The sequence below is a fragment of the Nicotiana tomentosiformis genome, chromosome 12 (assembly GCF_000390325.3).
Source record: "Nicotiana tomentosiformis chromosome 12, ASM39032v3, whole genome shotgun sequence".
Classification (NCBI taxonomy): domain Eukaryota; kingdom Viridiplantae; phylum Streptophyta; class Magnoliopsida; order Solanales; family Solanaceae; genus Nicotiana; species Nicotiana tomentosiformis.
Genome location: NC_090823.1, coordinates 92,948,283 through 92,974,816, shown reverse-complemented (window position 1 = coordinate 92,974,816; position 26,534 = coordinate 92,948,283). Strand labels below are relative to the sequence as shown.

The following is a 26,534-nucleotide window of genomic DNA, read 5'->3' as shown; positions in this document are numbered from 1 at the left end:
ATGGAGAAACAAAAATTATGATTAGCCTATAATTTGAACTTTGAACTTACTGCTACGAAGGAGAATTGAGTTCTCTTTGTATTTGTAAAAAAAATTAAATATTCGTTGCTTTTGGGAGATATTAGCAAGCTAGCGGACAAGATAAAGAATTGGAAAATACCATGAATTAGGGATTCAATCAATAAAAAAAGTCTTGACTTTTAAATTTAATACTTTTGAGTTCCTTTTTAAACATTTTGAGTAATTACCAAACTGGCTTTTGAGAATTTGGGTATTATATGAAAGACTTATTCAATAAATTTTGTTTTAATTTGAAAAAGTTTATGGGGCTTATTCCTCACTAAAAAAACGCGCCTCAAACGTCGGGGCGTACGCCCCGAATTGCTGGTCGTACGCCCCGAATTGCTGGGCGTACGCCTTTTGAGACTTTCGCCTCATACCATTGCCCCGGGGCTCGCCCCGAAAACGCCTTTTAAAACACCGATCTCAACAACTAAAACGTGTGAAAACCACGAACAATTTGTGATTCTAGATTAGTTCTTTTGTAATTAGTGTTTTCTCTTGCCTGTGATGCCTTAATAATTAAAGTGTATTCTAGTAAATTTTTCTTACGTTAATTATTGTTATAGTCCAACTTATTTAGTTAATTATGTGCCTACTAATCTTGTTTTTTATGAACAGTTACTAATAATTATATTTTAATGACTTAATAGCGTAAAATTCGTTTTGCACCGTGAGTATATAAAAATTAAATGACAAATATACGGAAACACAAGAGGCCTTTAACAACAAGAAGACTGAAACAAAAACATACTGATAATCTAAAACAAGAAAACCGACAAGAAGTTTGAAACACAAAACATAAACCAAAGAAAATCCAAGTTCACCTGATACACGTTGAACTAATTCATTAAATTGAATCACTACTTTGGCACAGAACTGAACTCCACAATATCAGCATCAATTTCAAGCTTAATCATATCATCTTCATTCAAGCAAACTCTAGCTTCAATTCCAGTTTTTGAATCCATCAAAAAGAACATCTGAAATGGCACATTTACTCTGCTCACCCAAGCTGGTTTTGCCCAGCCAAAATCAGACTCATTTAGGGTGTGTTTGGTTGGAAGGAAAATATTTTCCATGGAAAATGTTTTCCTAGAAAACGTATTTCTGAAAAATGAGTGGTTTTATCACTTATTTTTCCATGTTTGGTTGGTGAGTGAATTTTTTTTCCGGAAAATAGTTTCTAGTTTTTGGTTTGAGAGTAAAAAATATTTTTAGGAAAATAATTTTTTATGCTACTCTCCTCAACCCACCTTCCCCAAAATTCTCATGTTTCCTGTACTCCTCCGCATCCTCCCTCGACTCTATTTTCTTCAATAATTTAATTATTCTTTTCAATTCACACAAACCTAAAGGAGCTAATGTGATACTTTAGTTTTTTACACAAGAACAATGTTGAGATTTGAGATCGATAAAGAAAATACTTTATTTTGTTGCTTTTCTATAACATGAAAAGAAATTACTCATTTTGTTGAATGAAATAATTTTTTTTTCTACATCATGAAAAGAAAATACTTATTTTGTTGGAAAGAAAATACTTTTTTAATATCATGAAAAGAAAATACTCTTTTTAAAAATAAAAGATAATACTTTTTCTACATCATGAAAAGAAAGTACTCGTTTTGTTGGGGAAAAAAATATTTTCTATTTCAGGAAGAAAATATTGTTTGTTGAAATTAAAGAATTTTTTTTCTACATTATGAAAAGAAAGTACACTTTTTTTAAATGAAAGAAATACTTTTTCTACATCTTGAAAAGAAAGTACTCGTTTTGCCGGAAAAAAATACTTTTTCTATTTCAGGAAGAAAATACTTAGTTTGTTGAAATTAATTTTTTTCTACATTATGAAAAGAAAGTACACTTTTTTTAAAATGAAAGAAATATATTTTCTAAATCTTGAAAAGAAATTACTCGTTTTGTTGGAACAAAATATGTTTTCTATTTCACGAAAAAATAATTAGTTTGTTGAAATTAAAGAAAAAACTTTTTTACGTTATGAAAAAAAAAGTACACTTTTTTTAAAATGAAAGAAATACTTTTTCTACATCTTGAAAAGAAAGTACTCGTTTTGTTGAAAAAAAAAATACTTTTTCTATTTCAGGAAGAAAATACTTAGCTTGTTGAAATAAAAGAAAATACTTTTTTACATCATGAAAAAAAATACTCGTTTTGTTGAAATGAAAGAAAATACTTTTTCTACATCTTGAAAGAAAGTACTTATTTTTTTGGAAAAAAAATACTTTTTCTATTTTAAGAAAATAAAGTACTTAGTTTGTTGAAATGAAAGCAACTACTTTTCTATATCATGAAAAGAAAGTACTCGTTTTGTTGAAATAAAAGAAAATATTTTTCCTACATCTTGAAAGAAAGTACTTATTTTGTTGGAAACAATATTTTTTCTATTTCAGAAAAAGAAAATACTTAGTTTGTTGAAATAAAAGAAACTACTTTTTTAAATCATGAAAAGAAAGTACTCGTTTTGTTTAAATGAAAGAAAATAATTTTTTCTATATCATAAAAAGAAAGTACTCATTTTGTTGAAATAATAATAAAAAAATTTATTCGTTTTGCTGAAATGAAAGAGGTCGGTGGGGGTGTGTGTGTGTGGGGGGGGGGGGTGTAGTGGATTGGGAGTGGGTAGGGGTGGTGGTTTGGGGAGTGAGGTGGGTGGGATTGGATTGGTGGGGGTTGATGGTGACGAGGAATAAGGTGGAGAAAGTTGAAAAAGAGATTTGGAAAATATTTTCCCTTCTTTTGGTAAGGAAAATATTTTTCTCCAACTAGAGGAAAGTAAGTTCATGAGAAAAATATTTTTTAAAACATATAAACCAGCCAAACATGAAAAAATTAGAAAATATTTTCCGGAAAATATTTTTCTTCCTACCAAACACATCCTTAGAGGAAATCTACACAAGTTTGAAGTTGGATAAAGGTCAATTTCATCGTCCTTATACCGTTCTCTTATTTGATTCAAGGACTCGATCAACAATGAGAAAATCTCTTCTTGTGAAGCATTTGATATATTAGATAGAATTTTGTTCTTTGCATCCCTAATTAAGCTTACAATCTCATGCAATTCCATATCTTGGTTGGTATGAGAAGGTATACATTTGATTGGAATGTTAAGGTAGAAGTTCCCAAAAAAGTACTGATCTTCCCCTGCATTCAGAAAGCAAAGACATGAACTATAGAATTATGCAAAATATGTAGATGGTAGGATGTGTTTCGTGATCAATATAACACTATGTGGTTTATTATTACATTTAATTTGGTAACCAACACAAATGTTCTTAGGTAAGAAATAGATTAGATTAATTGTTATTGACCCCTGCAAACAAAATGTAACCGGACCTAGTGCAAGCATTGAATCATGTTAATTTGCCAGGATTAAGGGATATATTAAGGTAAAAATACATAGTAATAATTAGCCATAGTTAAATGATAAACCTTTTGCAAAGTAAATATCAGGCCCTTTTTTGTTTTGTGCAGGTAGCGGTTTCGGTAAGTATTTTAGAATAAGGAGAACTTGACAGTGGTAGGACATAATATAATTATAACGATCCGATCGGTCATTTTGAGAATTAGCGTCTCGTTTGGTTGCTTAAGGTCTCGAGTAGCTTCGTATCATGTATTATGACTAGCGTGTGTGGTCGAGTTTGATTTTCGGATGATTCGGGATTGATTTGGAAGGATGATTCTTGCTTTAGGAGCTTAAGCGGTAAGAGTTGACCGGAGTTTGACTTTTGTGTAGACAACTCCGGAATGGTATTTTGATGATTTTCGTATGGTGATTTTGAACTTAGGCGTGCGTACGGATTTAGATTTGGAGGTCCGTAGGTTGACTTGATGCATTTTGGCGAAAATTGCGAGGTTGAAGGTTTGAAAGGTTGAGAGGTTTGACCAGGAGTTGACTTTGTTGATATCTGGTTTGGATTCCGATTCCGGGAGTTAGTATAGCTCCGTTGTGTTATTTGGAACTTGCATGCAAAATTTGACGTCATTCCGGGTTGATATGATATGATTCAGCGCGAGTTGTAGAAGTTGGAAGTTCATAAGTTCATTAAGTTCGATTTGAGGCGCGATTTATAGTTTTGATGTTGTTTGAAGTGATTTGAGGTCTCGAGCAGGTCCACGTTATGTTATGAAACTTGTTGGTATATTTCGACGGGGTCCCGGAGGCCTCGATTGTGTTTCGAATGGGTTACGGGTCAATTCTCCTTGTTTTGGAGTTGCTAATAGATGGTGTTTGATAACCTTCTTCGCGATCGCGAAGTGTTTGTCGTGGTCACATAGTGTATTTGGTGACTTGCCACATTTTTCTTCTTCGCGTTCGCATGGATAGGTCCGAGATCTCGGATCAGTGGATGTTGATTCATCGCATTCACGACAGTGTGTCCGCGGTCGCGTAGTGGGCGACCATGCTGGGAAGGCCAAGCTCTTATTCATCGCGCTCGCGTGGCCCTTTGGCGACCGCGTAGGCTGGAAGTTTTGGTGCATCGTGTTCGCGCCCCTGATTTTGCGATCACGTAGTGTTTTTGTAGGGACAATGCTATTTCTTCTTCGCGATCACATGCTTATTTCCGCGATTACGATGTGCAAATGCCTGGACAGAATATAAATACTCTATTTCGAGGGCTTTGGATATTTTATCACTTTTTGAATTAGAGAGCTCGGATTTAGGCAATTTTGGAGGGGATTTTCACGTGTTTGATTGGGGTAAGTATACTTTATCCGGATTTGATTATATTTTGTGATTCCATCTTTGTTTTGAACATTAAATTAGTGATTTTAATGGGAGAAAATGAGAATTTTATTGGAAAATTAGTATTTTCATATGGAATTAATTCAAATAATTTGTATTGATTGAATTAAATTAATTATGACTAGATACGAGGCTTTTAGAGTCCAATTCGCGAGGCAAAGGCATAGCAAAGTAAAGAATTACCCGGTTCGAGGTAAGTGGCTTGTCTAACCCTGTGTGGGGGAAATCCCCTTAGGATTTGATACTGTTGTAACATTTTGTGATATGTGAGCGCCGTGTACACGAGGTGACGAGTGCGTACACGGGCTAAAATTTAAAAATATCGGTTCTTGCTGAGTAGTCTTCTTTTAAATTCTTTAACTGAGTTGCCTTAGCATATGTAGTGATCATGTTTAGCCCAGTATCACTTATCTACGTGCTTTAACTCTTACGTGCAATATGTGCAACATGCTTAGCTGAATTACCTGCTTTCTTTGATTTGATTTAAATCTTTAACTGTAAGATTTCTTGCTGAAAATTTGTTGTTCCTCTGACTACCTACTGCATATTTACTTTTGGGACTACAAGGTGGTTCCTTGGGAGATCCCCCTGTACTGCATATTTACTTTTAGGACTACGAGGCAATTCCTCGGGAGATCCCCATGTACTGCATATTTACTTTTGGTACTACAAAGCGGTTCCACGGGAGATTCTCCTGTACTACATATTTACTTTTGGGACTACAAGGCGGTTCCTCGGGAGATCCCCCTATACTGCATATTTACTTTTGGGACTACGAGGCGGTTCCTCGGGAGATCCCCACAAGGCGGTTCCTCGGGAGATCCCCATATACTGCATATTTATTTTTGGGATTACGAGGCGGTTCCTTGGGAGATCCCCTGTACTGCATATTTACTTTTGGGACTACGAGGCGGTACCTCGGGAGATCCCCTGTACTGCAGATTTACTTTTGGGACTACGAGGCGGTACCTCGGGAGCGCCTCTGTTGTTTACCTCTAATTGTTGTGTTGTTATCTTTCTTTAAATTTCGTTTATTTATCAGTCACTTCATTACCCTATTATAAATTTCTGCCTTATTTATTATTATTTCCCGTAGGGCCTGACTTGACCTCGTCACTACTCTACCGAGGTTAGGCTTGGTACTTACTGGGTACCGTTGTGGTGTACTCGTACTACGCTTCTGCATATCTTTTTGTACAGATCCAGGTACTTCTTATCAGACCAGATATCAGTGAACTAGTTGTACATAGAGACTTTAAGGTACATCTGCCAGCGTCCGCAGACCTCGGAGTCCCCATCTATCCTTATTATGTTGTATTCCTAATTTCTCTTTAGACTCTGATGTATTGAGACACTAAGAATAAATTCTTAGAAGCTTGTGACTTATTTCTACCGGATTTTGGGAGTTGAAATTATTGAATTGCAATTTTATTGGATTGGAGTTGAGGATTTGGCTTCAGTTTTATTTTATGTATTTCCACAAAAATTGTTAGGCTTACCTAATCTTAGAGACTAGGTGCCATCTGGACATCCTACGGAGGGTGAATTTGGGGTCGTGACAATGTCCCGCCTAATAACCTCTCTCCAAGACTTCTTAGGCCTACCTCTACCCCTCCTGCTGCCCACTAAGGCTAACCGTTCGCACCTTCTAACTGGGGCTTCTATACTTCTCCTCTAAACATGCCCGAACCATCTCAACCTCACCTCCCGCATCTTATCCTCCACAGGGGCTACTTTCACCTTTTCCCGAATAACTTTATTCCTAATCTTATCCAACCGGGTATACCCACACATCCACCTCAACATCCTCATCTCAGCTACTTTTAGCTTTTGGGTATGAGAGTTCTTGACTGGCTAACACTCTGCTCCATACAACAAAGTTGGTCTAACTACAACCTTGTAGAACATACCTTTAAGTCTCAGCACATTCTTATCACAAAAGACACCAGAAGCGAGCCTCCACTTAATCCATCCAGCTCCGATACGATGCGTGACATCTTTATCAATCTCCCTGTTACCTTGTATTATAGATCCAAGATATTTGAAACTACCTCTCTTGGGGATGACTTGCGCATCAAGCCTCACCTTCATATCCCCTTCCTAGGTACCGTTGCTGAACTTGCACTTCATGTATTCTATCTTGGTCGTGCTCAACTTGAAACCCTTAGACTCTAGGGTCTGCCTCTAAACCTCCAGCCTTTCATTAACACCACCCCGCGTCTTATCAATTAAAACTATGTCATCCGCAAATAACATACACCATGGCACCTCATCTTGAATGTGTCTTGTTAAAGAGTCTATCTGCAAGGAAAATAGGAATAGACTAAGAGCTAATCCCTGGTTCAACCCCATCATAACCGGAAAGTGTTCCGAGTCTTCTCCGGCTACCCTAACCCAGGTCTTAGATTGATCATACTTGTCCTTAATCACCCTAATGTAGGCTACTGGAACCCCTTTATCCTCCAAGCATCACCGGAGCACCTCTCTTGGGATTTGTCATATGCTTTCTCTAGGTTAATGAACACCATGTGCAAGTCCTTCTTTAAAGATCGAAGCTTTATTATTTAGAATTGTTCCTATGGTTTTTATTTATGATATTAAGTTATTTTGGCTAGATTTGAGCCGTCCGGAGGGTGTCACGAGAGGGTTATTTTTGAATATTGATTTGGCTTCTTTAAGGTAAGTATCTTTGTGTATTGTGAAAGTCGTGCACGCGTGACAAATGGGTACACGAGATATATGTGGTATTTGACCGGTTTAGGTTACCTAGACTCTTTCAATGCCTTTAATTGAATTGTCATGACATGTTATATCTCTCACTGCTAATCTACTCTTACATGCTTTATTTGACGTTGTTAACACTTGTTCTACCTCTTACTTGTTATTTTGTCCTCACATGCTTTAGTTGAAGTTATTGCCTTCCTTACTATCTTTTTACCTCTTAGTTGTTGAGTCCCTTCCACGACTCCGTACTTATTTGCTACTTGCCTTAACTATTTTACTTGCACATCTTAGTTGTCACGTGCTTTATTTGTCCTATTATTTTTCTCGAAATATTTGTTGCATTCCTTTGGTTATTACGTGGTTTTTTATTGCCCTGCACTCATACCCTTTGATTGTAGAGATTCTTGTAAATTGAGTTATTGGATTGTTATTGTTAATTGAAATTATTTGTGGATCGGGTTGCACGTCGTAACGGGTGGAATAAGGGAGGATTATTATATTGATAAATGATGATATGGTGGGATCGGATTGCGCGCCGCAATGGGTGGAATAAGGGAAGATTATCATATTGATAAATGATGGTTTGGTGGTATCGGGTTGCACGCCACAAACTGGTAAAATAAGGGAGGATTGTGATATTGATAAATGATGATACAGTGAGATCGAATTGCACGCCGTAACGGTTTGTAGACGTGATACTTGATATTGCTTATTGATACTATAGTGTAATAAGGGAAGATTATGATATTGATAAATGATGATACAGTGGGATCGGGTTGTGCGCCACAGCGGATTGTGTGTGTTGTACTTGTTGTTGTTATGTCTTGTCTGAGTCATGCATCTTACATGAATTGTTGTATTACTTCAATGTGTCAATATGTGCTTCCGTGATTACTTGGTGAATTGATTTTCAAGATGAATTTACTGCGCAAAGTCATTATCTCATACCCTCCTAAGTTTTTGGTAACATAACAATTTTAAATAAAAGAATTATTAACATGCTTACCTTATGTGACTCTTAAGTTAAAACTCGTCGTTTCATTCGGTACTTTACTATTCTTAATAGTTAATATTTCACTTTTATTGATTTCTCAACTTAAACTCCTTATCATATCTGATATTTTTACTTTACTTAAAAAATCGTTATTATGTTTTAATTTAACAAATTCTATATTTAATTCAGCAGCTTATCCAATGCTTTATTTTATGTGAAAATATTATTTCTTCACCCAAATAATTTCTAAAATGAACTCATTTTCTCATTTGATTCCCTACTTTATTCAAGGTTATTATTATGCCTTATCGTATATAAATAAATCTCTTGAACATTTTAATTAGCATTTGACACGGATACAATGTACATGGTGGTACATGGGTTTTGCCGTGCGAAAGTGATTTGAAAAATGTGGGCACAAGGTGCCATGCATGTAAGATTTGAAATTTATGACTTATGATTTGAGATTACGAAGAGTGGTACCTCAGGTAATATTTGTTGTAAATTGTGCATTAGGAACGATTGGATTGACTGAGTTGTCATTTGTTTCTTTATTACTCATTTATTTCTTGGTGCTATTCATTCTTCTATTATTTTCACAGTTGACTGTAAATTTGTGATCCTTCTGCTATTGGTCTTACATTGATGTTATTTATATTATTAGCTTTAAGTTATGTCCTGCACATGTTTACATGTATGATAGGTGTCTTGCCTGGTCTCGTCACTAGTCTACCGAGGTTAGGCTTGATACTTACTGGATACCGTTGTGGTGTACTCATGCTATATTTCTATACATTTTTGTGCAGATCCAGGTACTTATGAACGATTTGGTTTGGGACTTATGTCTGTGCGGCTGGAAACTTCAAGGTATACATGCTTGACGTTCGTAGACTCCGAAGTCACTGCTTGACGTTCACAGACTCTGTTGTATTTTATTTCCATTATTTTCTATTATTCCGGGACAGTGATGTATTGTTATCTCTAGTGACTCTTAAAAAAGCTTATGACTTGTACTACCGATTTTGGGATTGTATGATTGACGTTGGCTCAGTTATGTCATATCGGCTATTATTTAATATATTGCAGTTAAGTAGTTAAATTTCAGTAATAATTAGCACATCTTAGGCTTACCTAGTCTTAAAGTCTATGTGCCATCATGACATCCTAAGGTGAAAAACTGGGGTCGTGATAAGTTGGTATCATAGCTCTAGGTTCATAGGTACTACGAGTCATAAGCAGGTTTAGTAGAGTTTTGCGGATCGGTACGAAGACGCATGTACTTATCTTCGAGAGGCTACAGAACTATTAGGAAATTCCACTTCCTTTATGTCTTATTGTGCGGCGTTGATTCAGCTTGAAGCATATATCTTATATTCATTTGCATCCACTCGAGTATGATATTGCGCACTCGGGTATCAGCTATGCGCCGATGGTTCGTGATGCTGTGGATGGGCTATGGGGGAGACATGGATGCTCAAACATTGTCTCAATGTGTCGTCCAGACTAAAGATACGGATGTATTGAGAGACCAGTCAGTTGTTCACGTGGGGGTACAACGGGTTCTGGCATCTGGCTGATAAGTACGAACTTGGGAAGATTTAATTGGTTTCCTAATCATCGCGATCGTGGTAGGGTCATGAGGTGGATGATGATTTGAGGATAATGGGTGGTATTAGAGACTATATGGTTCGTATGAGATTTCTACTCAGTGAAAGGTACATATTATCATTCAAGGCACTGGAAGAAGCGAGTTTGACTGTCACAAGGATGGATATGTGCTTAGTAGATGATTTGAGGTATCTCATGATTGGTGTTGTACAAGCTATGAAGGTTAGTATGGGAGATTATCGGATGTTGTGTCCTACGACTTTGCGCCAAGTGGGGGAGTCCACTATCGACGATCAGATTGCAGGGTCATGTGTTATATCAGTTCTGGACTGCGATGTATATATGGTATTGAAGGGTTCCCCGGAACCTGTATATGATTAAGATCTGAGATTTATATGGGCTAATGCTGGGACTTGCGGTACTTCTGCGTCATTAATAATTCTACACTTCAGCACCAAAGAGGTTAGAGAAACAACTTCAGACTCACAAAAGGTCTCTTCAGAGTGGGTATCTCGGTTGCAGTATTACGAGGTGCTTTAGAGGAAATACAGTGGTTTATAAGCTTCTGGGCTACGTGGTTTGTGCTAGGATCTTCTGTATTGAACTTTGGTTTTGGGATCGTTGTGTACCAACATGGCTTTCTAGAGAAGTGTCACCGTATTCCTCGCACCATGGGCATTGTGGAGGTGAGCGGAGTTGCTTTTACTACATTTCAACTGTTGGGGGCAGCATATTAGTGGTGGCATGTTTATGGGGAGGGTAGACCAACCGATGCAGCACCACCCTCTTAGGCTCATTTTCAAAGATGTTCTTGGGGGAGTTTATTCCCCAGACCCTCCGGATACGTGGTGCATAGAGTTTGCGTAGTTGCGTCAAGGCACTATGACAGTGTCAGAGTACGCCGTCAGGTTCAGTGAGTTATCCCGTCATGCACCTACTTTGGTTCCTACAATCAGGGAGCAAGTCCGCAGATTTGTTGAGGGACTCAATTATTATCTTAGATTCAGCATGACTCGGAAGTTACAGACTGATACTCCATTTCAGTAGGTGGTGGAGATTGCCAGGATATTAGAGCGTATTCGTGGTGAGGAGAGGAAGGATAAGGAGACCAAGAGGTCTCGAGGTTCAGGAGGGTTCAGTGGATTCTATTCTTTAGCGATGTCCCATCATGGTGGAGGCTCGGGCAGTCGTCCAGTCGGCCAATCCAGTTCGCACTTCAGACTACTCGTGGTGCCCTAGTTAGTTAGGGTACTCCTGTGGGGCATTCATTTTTAGTGCACCACCGGCATGGGGTTCCTACAACAGTTATTCCAGTTATTCGGCACTGACTCATTACGAGCAACCACGCCCGCATAGGGGTTATTATAAGTGTGGTGATACTAGGCACATCATTAGAGATTGTCCCAAAATTGGGAGGGGTAGATATCATCAGAGCACTCAAGCTACAGGCTCCATTCCAGTTGCTACTCCACGTGCACAACCATCTAGAGGCGGAGGACATGCTGGTAGGGGGTGTTTTAGAGGGGGAGGCCCGTCTCGTTAATATGCTTACCATGGTAGGGATGAGACCGCTTCACCAGATGGTGTCGTTACTGGCACAATTTCGACTTATTATAGAGTAACGTCATTCTTATTTTGATTCGATTCCGCCAATTGGGGTAAGTCCTCCTACCTTGATCCATATGGGCAGGTTTTATGATTTTATACTCTACTTATGTGTTTACCCCTGTTGGAAGATTATATAGTGGTAGCCCGTGTCTATCATTTTGTTTTGTTCACTATTGAGAACTATGAAACTAGAAGTGACTTTCTCCTACTCATTACGGTAGGTTTTGATGTGATTTCTGGATGGTTTGATTACGATTGATGATTTATATGCTCTACCAATATGGGGAGTTCGTTACGTGTTATGATTTTGTTCCGCGGAATTGAAGTAGCGGAAAGTATTATATGTATTCTACTTGTGATTTAGTGCTGAGAATGGGATCCTCGCATTTTCATGTGGTTTGATATGCTTGAACCGGGATACATGCCGCAGTGGGGTTATATTAGGATGAGATCCTTGTGAGTAGTTCATATGATTTAATTCTCCCTTGTAGAATTGATTCGTAGTATGATACCGATAGGGAATTGTACTTGTCGGGCTTGTTTGATAGTTCTCTCATGTGTTTCTCTTCACATATTCAGTCATATTCACGATGTGCTTATTAGGTTTTAGCTTGTGAGGTGTGTGCCCAGGTGGTATGAGATGTGACTTGATGATTTGGGTAGATGGTTATGGGATCTTCATGTTTTTTGCATAATTGTCAGTATTGTGAAGGTTTGTGATAAGGGATTAATTGTCGGTGCTGGATTTGATTATGGGCAGCTATGGTGGTCAGAAATGTTGTTATGGACATATGTGTGATGTGTTACGTTGTATGGTTGTACCTTGTGGGTGTAGGCATGAGTTTTTGCAGCTGGTTGAGGCTGATACCATGTGTGGACGTGGGAATTAGGTCTTTGGGAATTGATCGGATGGTGAGAAATCTAGTTTTAAGGTTTATCAGTGTGGGTGGAAGGAATAACCTTCAGTTGAGATGGTGTTGTCGGGCCTATGTGGATTGGGGTGACATGGAATCACCCACAAGTATATGTAAGGTGAGTTCATTTAGTGATTTGATGACTTCAGAAAGGTTCTTGGTACATTCGAGGACGAACGTTTGTTTAAGAGGGGGAGAATGCAATAACCTGACCGGTCGTTTTGAGAATTAGAATCCCGTTCGGTGGTTTAAGGTCTCGAGTAGCTTCATATCATGTATTATGAATTATGTGTGTTGTTGAGTTCGGTTTTCCGATGATTTGGGATTGATTTGGAAGGAAGATTCTTGCTTTAGGAGCTTAAGCGGTAAGAATTGATCGGAGTTTGACTTTTGTGTGTACAACTCCGGAGTGGTATTTCGATGATTCCAATAGCTCCGTATGGTGATTTTGGACTTAGGCGTGCGTCCAAATTTGGATTTGGAGGTCTGTAGGTTAACTTGATATTTTGGCAAAATATTTGAAGGTTGAAGGTTGAAGGTTTGGAAAGTTGAGAGGTTTGACCGGGAGTTGACTTTGTTGATATCGGGTTCGAATTTTGATTCCGAGAGTTGGTATAGCTACGTTGTGTCATTTGGAACTTGCATGTAAAATTTGACGTCATTCCGGGTTGATATGATAAGATTCAGCGTGAGTTGTAGAAGTTGAAAGTTCATAATCACGATTCGTAGTTTTGATGTTGTTTGATGTCATTTGAGGCCTTGAGCAGGTCCGTGTTATGTTATGGAACTTGTTGATATATTTCGATGGAGTCCCGGGGGCCTCGGGTGTGTTTCAGATGGGTTACGGGTGAATTCTCCTTGTTTTGGAGTTGCTGATAGTTAGTGTTTGATAACCTTCTTCGCTATTGCGAAGTGTTAGCCGCGATCGCGTAGTGTATTTGGTGACTTACCACCTTTTTCTTCTTTGCGTTCGCATGGATAGGTCCGCGATCGCGGATCAATGGCTGTTGACTCATCGCGTTCGCGATAGTGTTTCCGCGGTCGCGTAGTGGGCGACCATGCTGGGAAGGCCAACCTCCTATTCATTGCGTTCACATAGCCCTTTGGCGACCGCGTATGCTGGAAGTTTAGGTGCATCGCGTTCGCGCCGCTGGTTTCATAATCATGTTGTGTTTTTGTGGGGGCAGTGCTATTTCTTCTTTGCAGTCGCATGCTTATTTCCACGATCACGACGTGCAAAGCCTGGGCTGAATAAAAGTACTCTATTTCGAGGGCTTTGGATATTTTATCGCCTTTTGAGTTAGAGAGCTCGTATTTGTGTGATTGTTGAGGGGATTTTCAAGTGTTGGATTGGGCTAAGTGTTGTTTATCCGGATTTGATTATATTTCGTCATTCCATCTTTATTTTTAACATTAAATTAGTGATTTGAATGGGTGAAAATGAGTATTTTGTATAAACTTTCGAAAATGTAAAATGAGAATTTGAAGGCCGATTTGATGTCAGAATTGATAATTTTAGTATGGTTGGACTCGTATTGGAATGAGTGTTCACATTTTGTGAATTTTGTTGGGTTTCGAGGTGCCGGCCCGAGGTTTAATTTTTGGGTTGACTTTTTAATTTTCTTTAAAAAAGAAGCTTTATTATCCGGAATTATTTCCTGTGGTATTTATTTATGATATTAACTTATTTTGGTTAGAATTGAGCCGCCCGGAGGGTGTTTCACATGAGAGGGTCATTTTAGAGAATTGATTTGACTTCTTTGAGGTAAGTATCTTGTCTAAATTTGTGTGGAGAAAACTACCCCTTAGGATTCATGTTGATTGTGCTATTTGTGTATTGTGAAAGCCGTGCATACAAGGTGACGAGTGGGTACACATGCTATATGTGGTATTTTACCGGTTTAGGTTATCTAGATTCTTTCCACGATTTTAATTGAATTGTCATGACATGCTATATCTCTCATTGTTAATCTACTCTTACATGCTCTATTTGACATTATTAGCACTTGTTCTACCTCTTACTTGTTATTTTGCCCTCACATGCTTTAGTTGAAGTTATTGCCTTCCTTACTATCTTGCTACCTCTTAATTGTTGAGTCCCTTCCATGACTCCGCACTTATTTGCTACTTTCCTGAACTGTTTTACTTGCACATCTTAGTTGTCATGTGTTTTACTTGTCGTGCTGTTTTTCTTGTAATATTTGTTGCATTTCTTGATTATTACGTGGTTCTTTTATTGCCGTGCACTTATACCCTTTGATTATAGAGATTCTTGTAAATTGAGTTATTGGATTGTTATTGTTATTGTAATTGTTAATTGAAATTGTTTATGGATTGGATTGCACATCCCAACGGGTGGAATAAGGGAGGATTATGAAATTGATAAATGATTATTAGGTGGATTGGGTTGCGCCCCGTAACAGGCGGAATAAGGAAGGATTATGATATTGATAAATGATAATACGGTGGGATCGGGTTGCACGCCGCAGCGGGTGAATTAAGGGAGGATTGTGATATTGATAAATGATGATACAGTGGGATCGGATTGCGCGCCGTAATGGTTTATAGACGTGATACTTGATATTGCTTATTAATACTTTGGTGGAATAAGGGAGGATTATGATATTGATAAATGATGATACTGTGGGATCGAGTTACGTGCCACAATGGATTGTGTGTGTTGTACTTGCTGTTGTTGTTATATTTTATGTGAGTCATGCATCCTACATGAATTGTTGTATTACTTCAATGTGTCAATATGTGCTTCCATGATTACTTGGTGAATTGAGTTTCAAGATAAATTTACTGCGTAGAGTCATTATCTCATACCCTGCTGAGTTGTTGGTAACTTAACGGTTTTGAATAAAATAATTATTAAGATGCTTACCTTATGTGACTCTTAAGTTAAAACTCATCGTTTCATTTGGTACTTTACTATTCTTAAAAGTTGTCATATTTTACTGTAACGACCCGACCGATAGTTTTGAGAGTTGTAGCCCCATTCCTCCTTTTCTTCTCATTTATGTACTTCATTATTGCTTTATGACTTATCGGGTTAGTTGGTTTAGGTCCGGAGAGAATTCAGAGTGAATTGAGACACATAGTCTCTTAATTGAAAGCTTAAGTTGAAAAAGTCAACCGGATGTCGACTTATGTGTAAGCGACCTCGGATTGAAATTTTGATGGTTCCGTTAGCTCCATTGGGTGATTCTGGACTTAGGAGCGTGTCCGGATTGCGATTTGGAGGTCGGGAGTAGAATTAGGTTTGAATTGGCCAAAATTAAAATTTAGGAAAGTTTGACCGGGAGTGGACTTTTTAATATCGGGTCGGATTGGATTTCTGGAAGTTTCAGTAGGTTCGGGGGTCATTTGTGACATGTGTGCAAAATTTGAGGTCAATTGGACGTGATTTGATAGGTTTCAGCGTCGTTTGTAGAATTTGGAAATTTCAAAGTTCGTTAGGCTTGAATCCGTGTGTAATTCGTGTTTTTGATGTTGTTTGAGGTGATTCAAAGATTCGACTAAGTTCATTTTGGGTTATAAGACTTGTTGGTATATTTGGTTGAGGTCCCGGGGGCCTCGGGTTGATTTCGGGCGGTTAACAGATCAAAGTTTGAAGTTGAAGAAGTGTTGAAGTTTGAGGACTGCTGGTGTAATCGCACCTGCGGATTGGGGACCATAGATGTGAGCTCGCAGAAGCGAGAAAAGGGGCCGCAGAAGCGGCCATAGATGTTTTGGGCAGAGGCTGCAGATGCATACATGTGCGCGCAGAAGCGGTTTGCGCATAAGCGAACCTTGGGCGTAGATGCGGAGAATGGCGTAGGTGCAATGGCTTTTACGCACCTGCGGTGTGCGCAGATGCAGGTGATGTGTCGCAAAATCGGAGGCAGATGGGGGTAACTGATTGCCGCAAAAGTAGAATTTCCTTCGCAAAAGCGAGTCATGCAGGTGCGAGCCCAAGCTTCCCAGGTGTGGAAATGCCTGGGCAGAACCCATTTAAGCGAGGTTTCGAGAATTTTGGCCATTTCTAACATTTGTGAGCTCGGATTTTGGAGGTTTTGAGAGGATTTTCATGGATATTCTTGAGGTATGCTCCTTGTGTTTATTTTTCTTCAATAATTATGTTTCTCCACTGATTTTACACCTAGTTGGTGAGTTTTTGAGGAGAAATTTGGGGGTTTGAGGCTAGGGATTTGGAGAATTGATTTTAGGGAATTAAATGGCCATTTGGTGTCAGATTTTGATGAATTTGGTATGGTTAGACTCGTGAGTGAATGAGAATTCGGGTTTTGTGACTTTTGTTGGATTTTGAGACGTGGGCCCCCGGGGGAGGGGGGGGTTGAGCCAATTTTTGGATTTTGGCTATAATTTCGTATTTTTCATATGGAATTGATTCATTTAGCCTATATTGATTGTATTATACTGGTTGTGGTTAGATTCGGGACGTTTGGAGAACGATTTGAGGGGCAAGGACATTTTGGAGTAAAGTTTAGCCCGGATTGAGGTATCACTTTCAAACTTGGTCATGAGGGTTCAAAACCCCGTATTATGTGTTATGTGGTTGGTATTGAGGTGACGCACTTGCCAAGTGACGGGCGTGTGGGCGTGCGCCATGAGAATTGTGACCTGGTTGACTCAATGGCACTGTATAGTGGTTCTATCTTGTTGATATCCGTGTTTTTTAGCATGTGATAAAGCAATTGAGTTGTCGATCATGCTATATATCATGTTTAGACTTTATGCCGGTACTGTTGGGGACCCATAATGGCCGTTTCTTGTTGTTATCTTATTGTTTTCATTGATATTTCATTCTCAGTCATATTCATTTATTTCATATCATATCACAGTCTCAGTTGTTATTTATTGACACATCATATCATTGTTTCGGGCTAGTTTTCATGGCATTGTGAGCCCGTGAGTGAGACTGGAGAGATTGATGACTGAGTGAGGCCGAGAGCCTGATTATGAGTGACAGTTATGGGATCGGGTTGCACGCTGCAGCGGTGATATATTGATTTATGATAGTGCTTGGGCTGAAGGAGCCCGTTCGGAGTCTGCACACACCCCTAGTGAGCGCAGTTGATATTATTGAGTGATGGATCTTCCATGGACATGGATCTTGTCCGAAACACTATATATACCTGGATATGGATCTTCTCCACGGGCTGGATTTGCCCTACTCGGTACTGGGTGACTGATGGTCATCGATGTATATATATTCCGGGAAGGATCTTTCTTGGGCCGTTTGGGCCATATACAGTACCGAGTAATTGAGCACTTGAGAGTGTGAGCACATGAGGGTGTCAGCATGGTACATCACATACCACATGTGCATTGGCGTGATAGAAGTAGAGGAGTTATATTTTTCATATCATTCAAATTTGATCTATTTTGCTGTTTTAAGATATCTATCGAACTTGAAAGCATGTCTACATTTATGCACTCTTATTTTCTGCATTGAACTGTGCCGATTGAGTTCGTCACTACTTTCAGCCTACAGTTTGGGCTTGTTACTTACTGAGTTGGTTGTACTCACGCTACACCTTGCACCTCATGTGCAAATCCAGGTACTTCTGGTTATGACGGCTGCTGAGTGAGATGTCGGGATCTTGGAGACTATCGAGGCAGTTGCATGGCATTCGTTGGCCTTGACTCTCATTCATTTTCTTTATCTGTATTTCAGTTCTTATTTCCTCTGACATTGTAGTAGACTGTATCCTTGTATAGATGCTCATGCACTCGGTGACACCCCGATTTTTGGGAGAGATTTGTATCACGTTGTGGTTTTATTTCGGTTTTAAATGGTTTCTTAAATATTAACTGCTTCCTTTTTATTTTCAAAGTTTTTACTTGGTGATCTGGTTGAGTAGTTGGCTTGTCTAGTTCCACGATAGGCGCCATCATGACGGTTGGTTTTGGGATCGTGACATTCACTTTAATTGATTTCTCAACTTAAATTTCTTATCCTATTTCATTTTTTACTTTACTTAAAAAATCTTTATTATGTTTTATTTTAACAAATTTTATATTTAATTCAGTAGCTTATCCGATATTTTTTTATTTAAAAATGTTATTTTCTTCACCCAAATAATTTTTAAAATAAACTTATTTTCTCATTTGATTCCCTACTTTATTCAGGGTTGTTATTATGCCTTATTGTATATTAATAAATCTCTTGAATATTTTAATTAGCATTTGACATGGATACAATGTACATGGTGGCACGTGAGTTTTGCCGTGTAAAAGTGATTTGAGAAGATGTGGGCACGAGGTGCCATATGTGTTAGATTTGAAAGTTGTGACTTATGATTTGAGATTGCGAGGAGTGGTACCTCGGGTAATTTTTGTTGTAAATTGTGCATTAGGAACGATTGTATTGATTGAGTTATCGTCTGTTTCTTTATTACTCGTTTATCTCTTGGTGCTATTCGTGCTTCTATTATATTCACTGTTGATTGTAAATTTTTCGAGTTGGTTTGGGACTTATGTCTGCGCGGCTGGAGATTTCAAGGTATACCTGCTTAATGTTCACAGGCTCTGAAGTCACCTTCGGTTGTATTTTATTTCCATTATTTCCTATTATTCTTGGACATTGATGTATTGTTATTTCTAGTGACTCTTTGAAAAAATTATGACTTGTACTGCCGATTGTGAGATTGTATGATTGACGTTGGCTTAGTTATGTTGTATCAGCTATTATTTAATATATGTTAGGCTTACCTAATCTTAGAGAATAAGTGCCATCACAATATCCTAAGATGGAAAACTAGGGTCGTGACAATAATGAAGTAATTAAAAGTGTACTACCGTGAGTAACTTAAACTTTTAGACGTGATTGTCATACAATTCAGTATGATCTAGAGTAGGCAGAGGTCCTATGTTCAAATTTCATCGTCACCCAAAAGAAAAGGTCTTTTTACTTATATATTTTTAACGGGCTTTAGACAAGATGATCACGCAATTATAAAAAGGGCAAATGTATTTTGCAATTCAATACATGATGAAAAGGATAACATATTTTGCATCCCTATTAATTTTGGAGTTGTTCTTCCACATAAATTAATGGCAAAAGAAAAGGATAACATATTTTGCATCCCTATTAATTTTGGAGTTGTTCTTCCACATAAATTAATGGCAAATTGTAATATGGACGACCTATTATGACATTACCTCAGCCGCACTAGTCGTATAAGGCTTCTCCAAATGAGTGCAGTCAGAACTTCAACTCTTGACGAATAACTTAAAGACTTGTTCACATTCTCCTTTAACTTAGATATTGTAGATTCATCAAACATGAAAATCCTAATAGCAATTTTCATCTAATATCCTCTAGGCCTACCTTTCTTAATCATCTAAAAAAATGTTATCCTTAGGTGAGAATACATCAGCCAAATCAGAACGGAATTGTAAGATTCTAGCATTTTCCTTTTCCATTCTACTAACCTTAGCCCATTCTTCGGTGAACACGTAGCCGGAAAATCCATCACCTAATGTATGGACCATCTGCACTGCTAAAGCTAAGCCACCACATTCAAACATGGTAGCTTCAATTGGCATCGTTGGTCTATTTGGTAATTCAGTGTCACGACCCAATTTAGAATCATGATCGGCACTTAGGACCAAGTACCCCAAGCAAGCCTTATCGGTATTTTACAGAAAATCGGACAGAGTTTTCCCTATTTTTGGACTATTCCAAAAACTTTCCTGTCTCATAAACAAGTAACAACCAACCAATATTCACCAAAATCAGTCACAATCTTCATCAACTAACCACAAACGGGTTTCCACCAATATTACCAACCTCCTCAACATAATAAAACCAAAACCAACTCTAAAAATACGGAACGAAAGTATAATACTAGTAACTAGTCCATATCAACAAATGAATACTCACGACACTAAAAGTATGACTATGGAGCGACTCTAAGAGTTCAAAGAAAAGACCATAACAATAAATAAAATCTCCGCCCACGCGAATAAACGCGAGGCTCACCAAAAACTATCAACCTGTGCGCTCTAATTAACGAAATCCTCGCATGCGTCAACTGCTGTCTCTGTAAAAGAAAATTAGCGGGGAATGAGTCGCTAGCTCAATGAGTAATAATACTTAACCACAACAGTTTTTATTGGGGACAAGTTAGAAAATATATTAGTGTATATATTAAACAGAAAATATCATAAGAATTCCCTTTCAGAAACAATAAACAATAATCAGTCTCATCATGTTTTTCATGTAATATAAATCAATTGACAATTTAGTAATAAGCTCGGTAAAATACTGTGTAATATCAATATTCATGTTTGGGAGGTTTCAATGAATGGATCATGTAATCAGTGTAACTGTGGACTTTTTCATAAGAAGTCAAATATAACGGTAGTTCCTACTTGAGGGAAATCAGTAACGGTATGCTAGTTCTACCTTCCCACTAGCGAGGACTATAACGGTAATCGGTAATTACAAGGTGCACCAGGTCTAACAAATCCGCCGTTAGCTACGGGATCCTTCAAAGTCTACTTCCATTTATACTTGTCTCTGTAATCTGTATATACTCATTAAAAAATATTTTAAAACAATATAGGGCATTTCGGTTGTTATCAAATCATGTAATTTCATTTCGATAACCATAAATTCAAGTAACGGTAAAGCATACCTAGTGACAACAGAAATATTTAACACAACGGTAATCATCTCAAATAACTATTTTGGTATCATATCGAGTAAAAGACTTGTCCCATATGCAACTCAAAATAATCGGTAACATATTCACATTAAAAATCATGTGTAAATCATGCAAGTTATGAAAATACAAATTACGGTAAGATTACTACTCACAGTACTTGTGCCGAATACCAAATGCTTCACCTCGAGCAATTCGTAAAACTTCCTCCAATCAATCTATAATCATATCAACGCCGATCTCGTATTAATTACCTCATTTAGGCTAAATTCATCACTAATTTAGAATACCCAATCCTCCTAGTTTTATATTTTATCATCAATTCGCCGAATTATATTTACCCATGCTATGAGTAATTTAAATTAGTCCAAAATCTTTTAAATAAAAAGGTATTTATATAGTTTATTCTCTGTACTGTTCTATTTTCTTAATCGTGTGCATAAATTGAAACTGAAATAACATTACTGTCCATAATATTCCTTCTTTTTTTCCAAGTGAATTTATCCTATAGTAACATTGACCAACTTCCAATTGCATAATTTTCCTTGGTATTAAATTTCTTATACCTTGTGAAGCCCTTCAAATATAGGAACTGAGATAAAAAGAATTACCAGAAGAAAAGAATCCAGATGAGATATTCGAGTATTACCCCTAAGAACTAGTGCGTAATTAAGGTTTCTCAAGGTTTGGTTCCAACCTCTTTCTTCTTCTTCTCCTTTTGTTTCCTACTCTATGGTTTTTTTTGTTTCTTCTCTGTTGTTTAGCAGCAGCTTTTCTGCGTCCCTTTTCCCCTTTTCACGTTTCTCCTTCTAATGGGCTTTAGCCCATTCTCCTATTATTTTTTTTAAATTTTAGTTAAAGACTTATATGCCCTTATTAATAAAATATAGGGTATTACATCATCCCCACCTTATAAAATTCGGTCCCCGAATTTAACTCAAGTACGTACCTGTAGACTGAAACAAATGGGGGTACTTCGCTTGCATATCTTTTTCTACTTCCCATGTAGCTTCTTCAAGTGTATGATTTCGCCATAAGACTTTTACGAACTCAATTTCTTTTGACCGTAGCTTTCTTACTTGCCTATCAACAATAGCCATCGGTTCCTCCTCGTAAGACAACTTCTCATCAAGTGGTATAGTAGGTGCTTCAAGCATCTGAGATGAGTCTGATATACATTTCCTTAGCATTGAGACATGAAACACTGGATGAATAAAGGATAACTCAGGAGGAAGTGCCAAACGATAAGCCACAACTCCCACTCGGTCTAGTATCTCATACGGTCCTATAAACCTGGGGCTCAACTTGCCTCTTTTCCCAAACTACATCACACCTTTCATAGGGGAGGCTTGTAGGAACACTTTGTCACCAATTGTGAATGCTAAATCTCTTCTTCTCTTACCAGCATAAGACTTTTGTCTACTTTGAGATGCAAGCAATCTCTGTCTGATCAACTGGACCTTGTCCATAGCTTTTTGTACTAGATCAGGTCCCAATAAGTTAGTCTCACCAGCTTCAAACCATCAGATAGGAGAACGACATCTTCTACCATACAATGCTTCGTACGGTGCTATTTGAATACTTGACTAGAAGCTATTGTTGTAAGCAAATTCAGCTAAAGGTAGATAAGCGTCCCAACTACCTCTAAACTCAAGAATGCAAGCTCTCAACATATCCTCAAGATTTGTATAGTACGTTCAGACTGCCCGTCTGTCTGTGGATGAAGTGCAGTACTAAGATCTACTCGTGTACCCAATGCTTCTTGAAAAGATTTCCAAAAGTGTGAGGTAAATTGTGATCCTCTATCAGAGATGATGGATATTGGAACTCCGTGAAGTCGGACAATTTCGTTCATAAATATGTGTGCATACCTCACTCCACCATATGTAGTCTTCCCTAGCAAAAAGTGTGCTGATTTCGTCAGTCGATCTACAATCGCCCATATAGAGTCGTAACTTCTAAGGGTTCGTGGTAGCCCGGTGACAAAATCCATAGTAATTCTTTCCCATTTCCACTCTGAAATCTCAATTTGTTGTAACAGTCTTGCGGGTCGCTGATGCTCAGCCTTGACCTGCTGACAAGTCAATCAACTAGAAACAAAGTTAGCAATATGTTTCTTCATACCTTCCCACCAATAGAATTGCTTTAGGTCATGATACATTATTGTGGATCCAGGATGTATAGTGTATTTAGACTTATGGGCTTCTTCAAGAATAGCATGTCTTAACCCATCTACGTCTGCTACACATAGCCTGTCACCCATTCGAAGCACACCATCACTTTCAACAATCATATCCTTTCTTTTACCAGCTAAGGCCTCATCTCTGTATTTGCATAATCGCTCATCCTCATACCGGGTGGCCTTAATGCGTTCAACTAATGAAGACTTAGTGTGAGCATAAGCCAACAATGCCTCTGAATTTCCGACACTAAATCTAATACCTGTACCTTCTAGTCTCTGAATATCCTTGGCCAAAAGTCTCTTTGTAGGAGCTATATGTGCCAAACTCCCCATAGATTTTCTACTCAATGCATCAGCCACCACATTGGCTTTTCCAGGATGATACAAAATAGAACAGTCATAGTCCTTGAGTAATTCCATCCACCGACGTTGTCGAAGATTTAGATCTCTCTGCTAAAAGATATACTTTAGACTTTTATGGTCAGTATAAATCTCACAAGTTTCGCCGTATAGGTAATGCCTCCAAATTTTTAGAGCAAATACTACTGCAGCCATCTCCAAATCATGTGTAGGATAGTTTTGCTCGTGCTTTTTCAATTGTCTCGAGCATAAGCTATAACACGACCATTTTACATGAGAACACATCCTAATCCCACACTCAAGGTGTCACAGAGTACTGTAAATCCTCCAGAACCTGATGGTAAGGCTAATATTGGTGCAGTTGTCAGACACGTTTTGAGTTTCTGAAAGCTCTGCTCACATTCCTCTGTCCATTGAAACTTTGCATTTTTTTGCGTTAGCTTGGTCAGTGGCACTGCTATTCTGGAGAAATCCTGCACAAAACGCTTGTAATAGCTTGCTAAGCCTAAAAAGCTGCAAATCTCTGTAGGAGAAGTAGGCATGGGCCATTTCTGTGCAGGTTCTGTCTTCTTAGGATCTACCATAATTCCATATTTGGATACAACATGCCTCAGAAATGCTACCGAGTCTAGCCAAAATTCACACTTCGAGAACTTAGCATAAAGTCGATGCTCTCGCAATGTCTGCAACGCAATCCTAAGATGATTCTCGTGTTCTCCTTGGCTACGGGAATATATCAAGATATCATCGATAAATATTATTACAAATCTATCCAGAAACGGCTTGAACAACCTATTCATTAAATCCATGAATGCAGCTGGAGCATTAGTCAGTCCGAAAGGCATCACAAGAAACTCATAGTTCCTGTATCGAGTTATGAAAGCAGTCTTAGAAATATCTTCATCTTTGATTCTAAGTTGATGATAACCAGAACAGAGGTCAATCTTTGAAAAGTGGGCAGCTCCTTCTAACTGATCAAACATGTCATCTATACGAGGCAAATGATATTTATTACGTATTGTTATCTTGTTCAACTGCCTGTAGTCAATGCACATTCTCAAGGATCAATCTTTCTTCTTTACAAACAGTACTGGTGCACCCCATGGAGATATACTCGGTCTGATAAAACTGTTATCTAACAAATCCTGCAGTTATTGTTTTAGCTCCTTCAACTCTGCTGGTGTCATCCGATATGGTGGTATTGATATGGGTTGTGTGTCAGGTGGCAAATCAATACCAAACTCTATTTCTCGTACTGGAGGCAATACTGGTAAATCCTCAGGAAATACATCAGAAAATTCTCTCACTACTGGTACATTTTCTATACTAGCTGTTTCCTTTCTTGTGTCATTTACAACTAATCTCTCGCCTGACCTCTACCAGCATTCCCTTGTCCTTGATTCACAGTTGCACGATCTCCAGTACCTCGACCTCTATTTCCTATACCTATAGTACCTGAAGTATTACGAGTAGTATGAATAGGTGTAGCTGACTGAATAGAAGCCTAGTTGAAATTTCTCAGAGGCTGAGGGAAATCCCTCAAGTGATGCCCCAACTGGCCAGACCGAAAGCACTCTCCAGTTAGAACACGACATTGGCCCAAATGTGATCTACCACAGGTCTGGCAGACTGGAGTAGTGGCATATATCTGCCCAGAATTATGATGTCCAGAAGATGATGGTCCCCTATTACCTTATCTGTAATGTGGTCTGTATGTGGACTGTGAAGACAAGTGTGTCCCTGTCTGAGAACCCTGTTGTTATTGTTGTCCCTGATTTCCTGCTCTTCGATTTGCACTAAAACCGCCATTGAAAGACCCTCCTGTCTTGGCCTTCTTACGTAAATCACTAGCTGCACGCTCCTCACGTCCCTTGGTTTCAATCTTTCTAGCAAGGTCGATTGCATCAGAGTAGGATAAAGTCCTCATTATTGGGGCCACTGCAGTGTATAGACGACCAACCAATCCATCAACAAACCTCTGAACTCGAGATTCTTCGATAGGCACTAAGTAAGGGGCATATCTAGCCAGCTTACAAAACTTGGTGTTATATGTTGACACATCCATATCTGGAGTTTGAACCAATCTCTCAAAGTCTATCATATTTTTGCATGAGGCTTTCCGGAAGAAAATAATTCATGAATAATTTAGTGAATTCGTCCCATGTCAGTGGTGCTGCTCCTGCTGGCCTTCCTAGCAATACAGTTTCATACCATGTGTTGGCCATATCCTCTAGTTTGTATGCTGTGAGCTCCACGACTCTCTCAATAGAACATCCTAGAGCACGTAATGCATTGAGTATCCCATCCAAGAAACTTTGAGGATCTGCTGAATTATCAGAACCTGTGAATTTTGGTGATTTCAATTTCAGGAACTCTTGTAGGGATACTTCCTTTTTCCCGATAGTCTGAGTCTGTATAGGTGCTTGTGTCTGTAAAGTAGCCTGAGGAGCTGAACTTCCACCCTGAGTAGGTGCCAATGCCTCTAACACATTCAATAACCTTGCCACTGCGTCTGCAGGCAAGGCAACAGTAGGCACAACAGTTGGCACTGGTGGTGGAGCATCCTGAACTCCCTGCCCTTGCACTTGATCTGGCATAGCAGCTAGTTGAGGGGCAGCCTGTCTTCTAGTTTGATGAACGC

The 26,534-nt window shown here is 38.5% G+C and overlaps 1 pseudogene; it reads right to left on the bottom strand.

Annotated features, from left to right (window-relative positions):
* Positions 1-923: 923 nt before the first annotated feature.
* Positions 924-26,534, bottom strand: part of LOC104102742 (acetyl-CoA-benzylalcohol acetyltransferase-like) — a 42,822-nt pseudogene continuing 17,211 nt past the window's right edge.